We start from the raw sequence: 11,676 nt of genomic DNA, 5'->3' as shown, positions 1-11,676 counted from the left end.
AGATGTGAAGTGATGCGGTACCGACTTACACTGACACAACGGGCAAGGGCAAAGCCTGTGATTGAGCGTGAAATGGCGTTTGATGCACGCGGTTCTCTAGTGCCATATGCTGCTACAGCTGTTGGTTGCATTAAACAAGCACATCAGGGGAGAGCGCGAACACAGTCCCCCACTACCAGAAATTATGCAGTCCAGATTCCCACATTTGGGGAATTGGCAGAGGTCAGCTCAATCGGAGTGCAGTGACCGAGCCTCGCCCTGGGTGAACCACCTTCTTGATCATGGTATCTCCCCTGCCAGGTAAGTATGACTTGTACACCTCACACACAGGGGCCTCATTCACGGTCATACGATGATAGGTGATGGTGCTGGCAATGTATAGCAATGACCAGTCCAGAACCACACACTATAAAGGCTCTGATAATCTACAGGACGCTAATATACAAGAGACACTTTTGTAGTGAGACTGAACAAAACTTGTTCACATTTTACTTGAGAGAAATGGGCACATATCTCATCACGCCATGCTGTATATCCATAGTAAAAGCTAAGCTAACATGGCCAGGCTGTCCATTGATCGCCAATAAATGAGGCAAAAACCTAAGTGAGTTCACACCAGACAAAGATAAATGACACTGCAATCAAGTGTTGTTTGATCTGCATTTAAAAGAAAAAAGTCAGCGGAAAGACTAAAAAACAGGCCTGTCTCCTCACATTAGAGACACGGCGTGATCCGCCCGCTGCTGCCACCTATTGGTCTGGAGTGTGAACAACACTTTGTTAAAAATATATCCACATGCTTCTCTGTTTGAAACTAAAGGAAAGAAGAAAATAATATTATAAATAAAAGCGCAACCATATGAAGAGTGTTTGCCTTTCTTTTGACATATCGGCACAGACCCGACTGTGGCAAACAGCGGCAGAAATTATGCAGAGTGGATTTTCACGTTGGGGGAATGGATCTATTCATCTGACTGAACTGGCAGCTAGTGGTCTCACTCAACAGGTACCGGTTCAATTCATTTTACAGTGAGATGCATGTAACAGGTCCTCAAAAGGAAAGTGCCAGACAGTGGCGAAAAGTTCAAACACGGCCAAAGTTCCAAAAAGAGAAGTTGGGCAAGTGTGTAAATGATGCCATAGCGCATGACTATTAGAAATGCGCACCTGGTAGAGGGGCTCAGTCAACACATACGCAATTTGCACGCTAGCATGGCGAAAACAAGAAATCAAGGCGAGGGCACATTAGAGACACAGCCTACATGGTCTGTTTTCAACACGTTGAGGGATGGGGGTGCACCGTTCCTGGAAGTGCTGCAATACCAGGTCGATGCATGGAGTGGACGGGGCAAGCCCCTTTTCCATCTCCCTCTTCCAAAAAGCAATTTAATATATGGTCCCCGGGTAGGGGACGTATCAGATATTAAACTGATAAGAACAGATACTACACTTGATCTTAGCCAAAAGGCCGAGAAGCGATACTGACTGCTGAGTGAAGTGGGAGACTCAGTCTCCTCATTGTGACTCTAGCTCGCGGGTTCAATATGATTTCGATCGCTACAAAAACATATGGCAGACTGTGAACGCAAAGTTCTATGTTTTATGACTGATGGGCAACACAAATATGCATCCGATCGCAGACTTTTATTACAAAAGGTTATGGGAGTTAACGCGGGCTGAAAAGTGATACTGCCAATGGGTCAGCGGAAAAGGAGGGAGTCACAGCACGGTCTCTCGCGCCGACTGGTCGTAATCTGCTGTGTTTTTTTCGGCATGTTGTCAACCTTCAGAAGATTTCAAAACATACAGTGCATCCATCATGAATATCTGCAAACTAAAGTAAACAATTTAAGATTTGTCTCTACTCGTTGACTGTCTTTATATTAACAACGGAGAGCCGCTGCCACTGTGACTTGACACGTAACACTGAAAAATGCCCCACTTTTAATACGGTGGGCGGGGGCATCAGTTGCAACCCACATATTATTCTAAATGACTGAGTGTGAGGATATAACAATAGCTATCATGGCCAGGCTGTCCACTGATCGCCAATAAATGAGACAAAAACCTAAGTGAGTTCACACCAAACAAAGATAAAAGACACTGCAATCAAGTGTTGTTTGATCTGCATTTAAAAGAAAAAAGTCAGCGGAAAGACTAAAAAACAGGCCTGTCTCCTCACATTAGAGACACGGCGTGATCCGCCCGCTGCTGCCACCTATTGGTCTGGAGTGTGAACAACACTTTGTTAAAAATATATCCGCATGCTTCTCTGTTTGAAACTAAAGGAAAGAAGAAAATAATATTATAAATAAAAGCGCAACCATATGAAGAGTGTTTGCCTTTCTTTTGACATATTGGCACAGACCCGACTGTGGCAAACAGCGGCAGAAATTATGCAGAGTGGATTTTCACGTTGGGGGAATGGATCTATTCATCTGACTGAACTGGCAGCTAGTGGTCTCACTCAACAGGTACCGGTTCAATTCATTTTACAGTGAGATGCATGTAACAGGTCCTCAAAAGGAAAGTGCCAGACAGTGGCGAAAAGTTCAAACACGGCCAAAGTTCCAAAAAGAGAAGTTGGGCAAGTGTGTAAATGATGCCATAGCACATGACTATTAGAAATGCGCACCTGGTAGAGGGGCTCAGTCAACACATACGCAATTTGCACACTAGCATGGCGAAAACAAGAAATCAAGGCGAGGGCACATTAGAGACGCGTCCTACGTGGTCTGTTTTCAACACGTTGAGGGAGGGGGTAGCACCGTTCCTGGAAGTGCTGCAATACCAGGTCGATGCGTGGAGTGGACGGGGCAAGCCCCTTTTCCATCTCCCTGCTCCAAAAAGCAATTTAATATATGGTTCCCGGGTAGGGGACGTATCAGATATTAAACTGATAAGAACAGATTTTTTCTTTTGAAAATTTTTTTATTGACACTTATATCAGACGTTTTACATAAACCTTCAAATGTTTAAGGCATACAATTTTAAGTTATAAAAGTGACAAAACAATGATAAATAATGTAATCTGTAAAAAACCAAGCTTAAACGATTAAAAAAAAATCTTTTAAGAAATATTACAGATAAAATTGTCACAAGTTAAAGGTTTACATAAAAGCGTTTCTTCAATGAATGTCCAATGTGTCGAGTGTCCACAATAAAAGTCTGTAAAGGGGAGCGCAAAAGTTAAAATGTCTTCTGTCCTTTGCAGTGCAGGAGCGGAAAGAATCCCTACCAAGGGTAACTCATTCCGCTCCCCCAAACAGTTTGGTCTCTCGGGATCCTGTCCTGGTGCTCAGAGGAGATCCCCACCCTGAAGCTCCTTCCCACCTGCCTCACCCGGAGAGTCAGGCCGCTGCTGCTTTGACCTTTTCCTGTGTAGCTCCGACTCCTTCATCCGAATGGGCACAGAGGCGATTCTTCTTTGTGGCTGCGTCCTAGGCCTGCCACCTGCAGCTTCGGCCTCTTTGACCATTGCTGCGGCCATTCGGATCGCAGCCGCGGGGGGGATCTGCATGTGCTTTCTTGCCAGCAAGTTTCTGGAGGTCCATATGGCGTATTTGATGGCGGCCAGGGTGAGCCACTGTTTGGCGAAGTCACAGGTTGGAATGTGTTCTTGGCTCACCCCATACATTACCAACGGTGCTGTGAGGACCTCCCTTGCTGGCAAGTACGGGAATTTTAAGGAGTCGGCTGTTGCCCACTGGTCTACGGCAGCACTGCACTCCCAGAGCAAGTGCCTCACCGACTCAGGCGCGCCACAACCTGGTCGAGGACACGTTGGGTGCGCTGACATGCCCCGGGAGTGCATCACGGCCCTGACTGGGAGGATCTCATGAGCCACCATCCATGACAGGTCCCGGAGTCTGTTTGGGAGAGCGGAATGGTTCACGTTGCGCCAAACTGATGATGGCTCGCCAAATGTGAGCCAGCGCACTGGACTCACTGGTTCCCGCTCCTGCACAACAGAGATAAGAGAGCGTTGGTTAGATAAAATTTGCAACTCCTCCTGCTCAAGATTAAAACAACATAGAAAGGACTGGATAACAGCATAAGCTGGTGGTAAGTTAAAGGACACAGGCACTTTAAGATCACTGGTTAAAATCTTGATTTTCCTGAGGTAGGTCCCCATCCAGAACCGTGTCATTGCTGCTGTCTTGGGGTTTCTGGATGGGGCTGTAGCGGCTGTGATATGAAGTGTGGTGTATCTGCTTCCTAAAAACAAGTGTAGGTCCGGCACTGCTTTTCCTCCTTTTTCTTTTGGCTTCTTCATGATGTCCCTCTTTAGTCGTTCCCACTTTGACCCCCACAGGAAATAAAAAATGGCACGCTCAAGGTCCAATATTGCTTTTCTAGGTGGGATAAAAACAGAACTGGTAAGTAAAAGCAAAGGTAAAATCACTGCTTTGATGATTAAAACCTTTCCTTCCATCGTCAGTCCCCTAAGTCTCCAGTACCCCAGTCTCTGCCTAACTTTCCCTACCATGTCTGGCCAATTAGTTTCCCCTCCCCCCTCCCTATCAAATTTGACCCCGAGTATCCTCTGGTCAGTCTGGGTCACAGTCAGGGGGAGTCTTGTCATCTCAGTCATTTCCCAGGGTCCATAAAACTGGGCTTGGGTCTTGCTCCTGTTAAGCTTTGACCCAGAAGCCCGTCCAAACCAGTCAGTCAAGTCAAGTGTCCTGTTGACAGATAAAAGGTCAGTGCATAAGATATTAATGTCGTCCATATATAAAATGCATTTTGTGTCCAGTCCCCCGCTCCCTGGTACTCTAACCCCAGTGATTCGTTTGTCCCTTCTCAAGATCTGTGCCAGTGGTTCGATACAAGTAACATAGAGGAGGGCAGATAACGGACATCCCTGACGGACGCCGCAGTTTATATTCACTGCTTTTGTCAGATGCCCATTAACAACGAATTTGCTGGTAATGCCCCGGTACAGCAACCCCACCCAAGCTATAAATCTCTCTGGAAACCCCATTTTTTGCAGTACCTGGAAAAGGTATTGGTGCGAGACCCGATCAAAGGCTTTCTCAAAGTCTAAATTTAGAACTACTAGCCGGATGTTTCTGTCTCTCACATAACAGATGGTGTCTCGGATCAGTAGGAGGCTGTCGGTGATCCTCCTCCCCGGTATGGCACAGGCTTGATCCGGGTGAATCAAGTCATCTAAAAACAAAGTCATTCGAGATGATAAGAGTTTGCTAAAAAGTTTACAGTCCAGATTTAAAAGCGTTATAGGTCTCCAGTTCTTCAAGTCAGTCTCGTCTTTGTCTTTGTGGAGTAGGGTTACTATCCCTATTCTAAAACTGTCAGGAAGTCGGTCGAGTCTTTCAAAATCCATAAAAACAGCAAGTAAGTCAGGTGCTAAAATGTCCCAAAAAGTCAAGTAAAATTCCAAGGGAAGCCCGTCTTGTCCTGGTGACTTTCCTGTTTTAAAGCTCTTAAGACCTTTGTTCAACTCTAAAAGTGTAAAATCTTGGGTTAAAAGCACACTGTCCTCAACTCTGTGTTCAATGAATTTTAAAACTTCAGTTATGGTGTCCGTTTCCACAGGTTTTTCACTGTATAGTTCTTTATAAAATGTTTCTATAGTTGTTTTAATTTCTCCTGTTGTTTCCGCTGTGCACCCATTTTCTGTCTTTAGTTTTAAAATGTTTCCCCCTTTATTTACAATTTTCTTAAAAAAATATCTTGTGCACTTCTCCCCTTCCTCTATCTCCCTTTCCCTGCTTCTTAAAATGACACCTTTGCTTTTGATTTCTGCTAATATCGACATCTCTGTTTTAACTTGTTTTATTTCTTCATTAAAATCCATCCCTTGTAGGTTTAGGTTAAAATATCTCTGGAGTCGTTTTTGCAGTCCCAACATGCGTCTGTCGTCCCTATCTTTTTTCTTCTTACCTGCCTGTCTAAAGAAAGTCTGGGTCCGTCCCTTAACCATTTCCCACCAGTGTGCACGTGTATCGTAAAAGTCTTGAAGGGTCTGCCACTCACTGTACTGCTCCCTATACTGCCTAACTAACTCCCTATCTTCTAAAAGGGAGCAGTTGAGTTTCCACAGACCACTTCCTGAAGTCACACCAGAAGGTAGTGATAGGGTGCAGGATAGCATTGCGTGATCGGAAAAGAACACCTGTGTTAATCTAGCATCGGTTGGTGGGCAATCACGGGATAAAATGTAATCTATGCGAGAGGCTCTGGTGCCATCACCACTGACCCAGGTGAAGCCCTCCTCTCTAGGATGCATGGTTTTAAAGCAGTCCAAGAGTTTAAAATCCCTGCATATGTCCTGTAATAAAACCGATGTTTTGTCAATTTTAAAATCTCCTCCTGCTCTTTTCCTATCGTTCCTGTTTAAAATACAATTAAGATCTCCCCCTACAACTAAAGGTGCCCTACCTAGCATGTGGGACTGCAAGTCTTTTAAAAGGTCATACCTGTCATTTTTTTCATTAAAACCATAAACATTTAAGACGTTAAAATCCTTTCCCATAAAAGTCAAGTGTGCTAAAAGTGCCCGACCGCTTCTCACCACAGTGCTGCCCTTCACCAAGACGAGAGGGTTTTTGATTAAAATGGCCACTCCGTCATTTTTATTTGCGTTGGATCCGCTCCAGATTGATGGATTTGGCCATAAGTCCTCCCACTCTCTATAGTGGTTTAAAAACGGTAGGCCACACTCCTGTATTAAAAACACATCTGACTTAAAAGTGTTAAGAAAGGATAAAACAGTCTGAGCTCTAACTCTCGACTTTACGCTTCTCACATTAATAGTTGAGAAGGTGAGAGTCATGAGTATGGTTAAAAATAACAAGTATGACATCCCAAAAGGCTAAAAGGTATTAAAAACAAGGACAGTTAATCACATTCATGTGAATGGAGTTCTTCCTTCACTTCTATGGGTGAAAAGTGAGGGGGGTGAACTCCATTTCCCTTTCGGACTCTTGGAGTTGGTCTCTGACGCAGGGTTGCGTTGAGTTTTGAGTCCTTAGGGGTTGATTGCAGAGCTATGGTTAAGAAAGAGGCCTCATTTGGAGAATCGGAAGGGAAGACTCTGGGTTCCTCCACAGATGAACTGTCTGAGTAGTCCCCAGCTCTTCCCTTCTTCTCTGTCACCGCAGGGGAGTCAGAGGACAATTCTGATATAGGCCTCTTGGCCTGCTGGGCATTGGGGAGGGTGGCATCCTCGCTATCAGTTTCCTGTTCGGTGCTAGTTCTGCCCTCTGCCTGCATCACCCCATCCTCTTCAACACTTTCCACTGGTGGGGCGATTGCAGGCCCCTCCCCTTCTCCCGCCTCACCTGATCCCTGCTCGCCAATCACAGGATTTGGCGGGAGATTTGAATTTTCCAGCCCAGCATCTTCAATTAGCTCTGTTAACTGTTCAACATTCTGTCCGTTTTCTGTTTGCTTTGTGGCTTTTACTTTGTTGGCAAAAGACTTGGGGCAGTCTCTGAAGAGGTGGTTAGTTTCTCCACAGAGATTGCACTTTCTGCTGTTGGTGCATTCCTGAAAAGTGTGTCCAATTTCTCTACATTTCCCACAAATGATCTGCTTGCATGCTTCTGCCAGGTGCCCATGTTCGCCACATTTGCGGCAGAGCTTGGGCTGGCCCTGGTAATGGATGTAGCCCCTGTTGTTACCCAGAACTATCATTGGTGGTAGCTGTTTCAGGCCCTGGAAGCCTTGGGGGTCCTGCCATTGCTGAATGGGGATCCTCCAAGCGCAATTCCAGATGCCATCCTCATCTCTCACCTTGGTAGCCTGGCCTTTCACAGTGCAGTATCTGCCCAGCCACAAACAAATATCGTCTGCATTCACTGTCTCATTGAACATTCTGACAATAACCGTTTTAGAGGCATTGTCAGTCAGTTTTTCAACAGTGAAAGCAGAAAACTGGGTCTTTTCATTTTCATATCGTGTCCAGAAATCTCTTAATGCAATTGCAGAATGAAAGCTCACGTCAAATCCTTTGTTGGACGGCAAAGTCACAATACAGTTTATGTCATCAGGCTTGAAGTTTAGGGTTCTCTGAATCAGTTTCCTTGAAAAATCAAGCCTTGACATAACCATGGGCTTTCCGTCAACCTCACTGAGTATAAAGCGGACACTGTGGTGCCTCCGCATGCCAGCATAGTTAGCCGACCACACCAGGCACCACACACTACAAATGAAAGACACTAAAACACTGTAAAATGCTACTTAAAATGGCTAAAGACAGGTAAAACAGTTCAATAAATAACTAATTAAGAAGCGCACTTGCCTTTTCCCTGTTGACCTGGTCTGGATGTTTCATGAACAGAGTACAGGCTAGCAATCCTCTGGGCCAATGTCTTCCTTTGTCTAAGTGTCTCTACTATTAATATCAGCTGAAATAATTTCCACAAAGAAAGAGGATAATATATCCTCCAAACAGTGTATAAACCAATGCCACAGACAGGCAAGAGTTTTCCACAAACTGGAGGCGATCGCAGTCTTAGCCAAAAGGCCGAGAAGCGATACTGACTGCTGAGTGAAGTGGGAGACTCAGTCTCCTCATTGAGACTCTAGCTCGCGGGTTCAATATGATTTCGATCGCTACAAAAACACACGGCAGACTGTGAACGTGAAGTTCGATGTTTTATGACTGATGGGCAACACAAATATGCATCCGATCGCAGACTTTTATTACAAAAGGTTATGGGAGTTAACGCGGGCCGAAAAGTGATACTGCCAATGGGTCAGCGGAAAAGGAGGGAGTCACAGCACGGTCTCTCGCGCCGACTGGTCGTAATCTGCTGTGTTTTTTTCGGCATGTTGTCAACCTTCAGAAGATTTCAAAACATAGAGTGCATCCATCATAAATATCTGCAAACTAAAGTAAACAATTTAAGATTTGTCTCTACTCGTTGACTGTCTTTATATTAACAACGGAGAGCCGCTGCCACTGTGACTTGACGCGTTTCACTGAAAAATGCCCCACTTTTAATACGGTGGGCGGGGGCATCAGTTGCAACCCACATATTATTCTAAATGACTGAGTGTGAGGATATAACAATATCATAGGAGCTTCTTTTGCTTCTTCAGTAGTGGCACAGATGTGAAGTGATGCGGTACCGACTTGCACTGACACAACGGGCAAGGGCAAAGCCTGTGATTGAGCGTGAAATGGCGTTTGATGCACGCGGTTCTCTAGTGCCATATGCTGCCACAGCTGTTGGTTGCATTAAACAAGCACATCAGGGGAGAGCGCGAACGCAGTCCCCCACTACCAGAAATCTTGCAGTCGAGATTCCCACATTTGGGGAATTGGCAGAGGTCAGCTCAATCGGAGTGCAGTGACCGAGCCTCGCCCTGGGTGAACCACCTTCTTGATCATGGTATCTCCCCTGCCAGGTAAGTATGACTTGTACACCTCACACACAGGGGCCTCATTCACGGTCATACGATGATAGGTGATGGTGCTGGCAATGTATAGCAATGACCAGTCCAGAACCACACACTATAAAGGCTCTGATAATCTACAGGACGCTAATATACAAGAGACACTTTTGTAGTGAGACTGAACAAAACTTGTTCACATTTTACTTGAGAGAAATGGGCACATATCTCATCACGCCATGCTGTATATCCATAGTAAAAGCTAAGCTAACATGGCCAGGCTGTCCATTGATCGCCAATAAATGAGGCAAAAACCTAAGTGAGTTCACACCAGACAAAGATAAATGACACTGCAATCAAGTGTTGTTTGATCTGCATTTAAAAGAAAAAAGTCAGCGGAAAGACTAAAAAACAGGCCTGTCTCCTCACATTAGAGACACGGCGTGATCCGCCCGCTGCTGCCACCTGTTGGTCTGGAGTGTGAACAACACTTTGTTAAAAATATATCCACATGCTTCTCTGTTTGAAACTAAAGGAAAGAAGAAAATAATATTATAAATAAAAGCGCAACCATATGAAGAGTGTTTGCCTTTCTTTTGACATATCGGCACAGACCCGACTGTGGCAAACAGCGGCAGAAATTATGCAGAGTGGATTTTCACGTTGGGGGAATGGATCTATTCATCTGACTGAACTGGCAGCTAGTGGTCTCACTCAACAGGTACCGGTTCAATTCATTTTACAGTGAGATGCATGTAACAGGTCCTCAAAAGGAAAGTGCCAGACAGTGGCGAAAAGTTCAAACACGGCCAAAGTTCCAAAAAGAGAAGTTGGGCAAGTGTGTAAATGATGCCATAGCGCATGACTATTAGAAATGCGCACCTGGTAGAGGGGCTCAGTCAACACATACGCAATTTGCACGCTAGCATGGCGAAAACAAGAAATCAAGGCGAGGGCACATTAGAGACACGTCCTACGTGGTCTGTTTTCAACACGTTGAGGGAGGGGGGTGCACCGTTTCTGGAAGTGCTGCAATACCAGGTCAATGCGTGGAGTGGACGGGGCAAGCCCCTTTTCCATCTCCCTGTTCCAAAAAGCAATTTAATATATGGTCCCCAGGTAGGGGACGTATCGGATATTAAACTGATAAGAACAGATACTACACTTGATCTTAGCCAAAAGGCCGAGAAGCGATACTGACTGCTGAGTGAAGTGGGAGACTCAGTCTCCTCATTGAGACTCTAGCTCGCGGGTTCAATATGATTTCGATCGCTACAAAAACACACGGCAGACTGTGAACGTGAAGTTCGATGTTTTATGACTGATGGGCAACACAAATATGCATCCGATCGCAGACTTTTATTACAAAAGGTTATGGGAGTTAACGCGGGCCGAAAAGTGATACTGCCAATGGGTCAGCGGAAAAGGAGGGAGTCACAGCACGGTCTCTCGCGCCGACTGGTCGTAATCTGCTGTGTTTTTTTCGGCATGTTGTCAACCTTCAGAAGATTTCAAAACATAGAGTGCATCCATCATAAATATCTGCAAACTAAAGTAAACAATTTAAGATTTGTCTCTACTCGTTGACTGTCTTTATATTAACAACGGAGAGCCGCTGCCACTGTGACTTGACGCGTTTCACTGAAAAATGCCCCACTTTTAATACGGTGGGCGGGGGCATCAGTTGCAACCCACATATTATTCTAAATGACTGAGTGTGAGGATATAACAATATCATAGGAGCTTCTTTTGCTTCTTCAGTAGTGGCACAGATGTGAAGTGATGCGGTACCGACTTGCACTGACACAACGGGCAAGGGCAAAGCCTGTGATTGAGCGTGAAATGGCGTTTGATGCACGCGGTTCTCTAGTGCCATATGCTGCCACAGCTGTTGGTTGCATTAAACAAGCACATCAGGGGAGAGCGCGAACGCAGTCCCCCACTACCAGAAATCATGCAGTCGAGATTCCCACATTTGGGGAATTGGCAGAGGTCAGCTCAATCGGAGTGCAGTGACCGAGCCTCGCCCTGGGTGAACCACCTTCTTGATCATGGTATCTCCCCTGCCAGGTAAGTATGACTTGTACACCTCACACACAGGGGCCTCATTCACGGTCATACGATGATAGGTGATGGTGCTGGCAATGTATAGCAATGACCAGTCCAGAACCACACACTATAAAGGCTCTGATAATCTACAGGACGCTAATATACAAGAGACACTTTTGTAGTGAGACTGAACAAAACTTGTTCACATTTTACTTGAGAGAAATGGGCACATATCTCATCACGCCATGCTGTATATCCATA

General features: G+C 45.3%; 5 non-coding genes and 2 pseudogenes across 5 annotated transcripts; all 7 read right to left on the bottom strand.

Moving 5' to 3' along the window:
• Positions 1-144: 144 nt before the first annotated feature.
• LOC144463063 (U1 spliceosomal RNA) lies at positions 145-308 on the bottom strand. The gene has a single exon (XR_013491205.1). It is a non-coding gene; the product is annotated as a U1 spliceosomal RNA (small nuclear RNA).
• Positions 309-1,289: 981 nt separating this feature from the next.
• Positions 1,290-1,480, bottom strand: LOC144463156 (U2 spliceosomal RNA). Its single transcript, XR_013491296.1, has one exon. It is a non-coding gene; the product is annotated as a U2 spliceosomal RNA (small nuclear RNA).
• Positions 1,481-2,757: 1,277 nt separating this feature from the next.
• LOC144462908 (U2 spliceosomal RNA) lies at positions 2,758-2,931 on the bottom strand (annotated as a pseudogene).
• Positions 2,932-3,298: 367 nt separating this feature from the next.
• On the bottom strand, positions 3,299-7,842 carry LOC144462828 (uncharacterized; annotated as a pseudogene).
• A 1,383-nt stretch (positions 7,843-9,225) lies between these two features.
• LOC144463134 (U1 spliceosomal RNA) lies at positions 9,226-9,389 on the bottom strand. The gene has a single exon (XR_013491276.1). It is a non-coding gene; the product is annotated as a U1 spliceosomal RNA (small nuclear RNA).
• A 981-nt stretch (positions 9,390-10,370) lies between these two features.
• Positions 10,371-10,561, bottom strand: LOC144463349 (U2 spliceosomal RNA). The gene has a single exon (XR_013491491.1). It is a non-coding gene; the product is annotated as a U2 spliceosomal RNA (small nuclear RNA).
• A 719-nt stretch (positions 10,562-11,280) lies between these two features.
• On the bottom strand, positions 11,281-11,444 carry LOC144463117 (U1 spliceosomal RNA). The gene has a single exon (XR_013491259.1). It is a non-coding gene; the product is annotated as a U1 spliceosomal RNA (small nuclear RNA).
• Positions 11,445-11,676: the final 232 nt, after the last annotated feature.

The sequence above is a fragment of the Epinephelus lanceolatus genome, chromosome 4 (assembly GCF_041903045.1).
Source record: "Epinephelus lanceolatus isolate andai-2023 chromosome 4, ASM4190304v1, whole genome shotgun sequence".
NCBI classification, from domain to species: domain Eukaryota; kingdom Metazoa; phylum Chordata; class Actinopteri; order Perciformes; family Serranidae; genus Epinephelus; species Epinephelus lanceolatus.
Note: the sequence above shows the minus strand (reverse complement) of the source record. Positions and strands in the feature narration are given on the sequence as shown.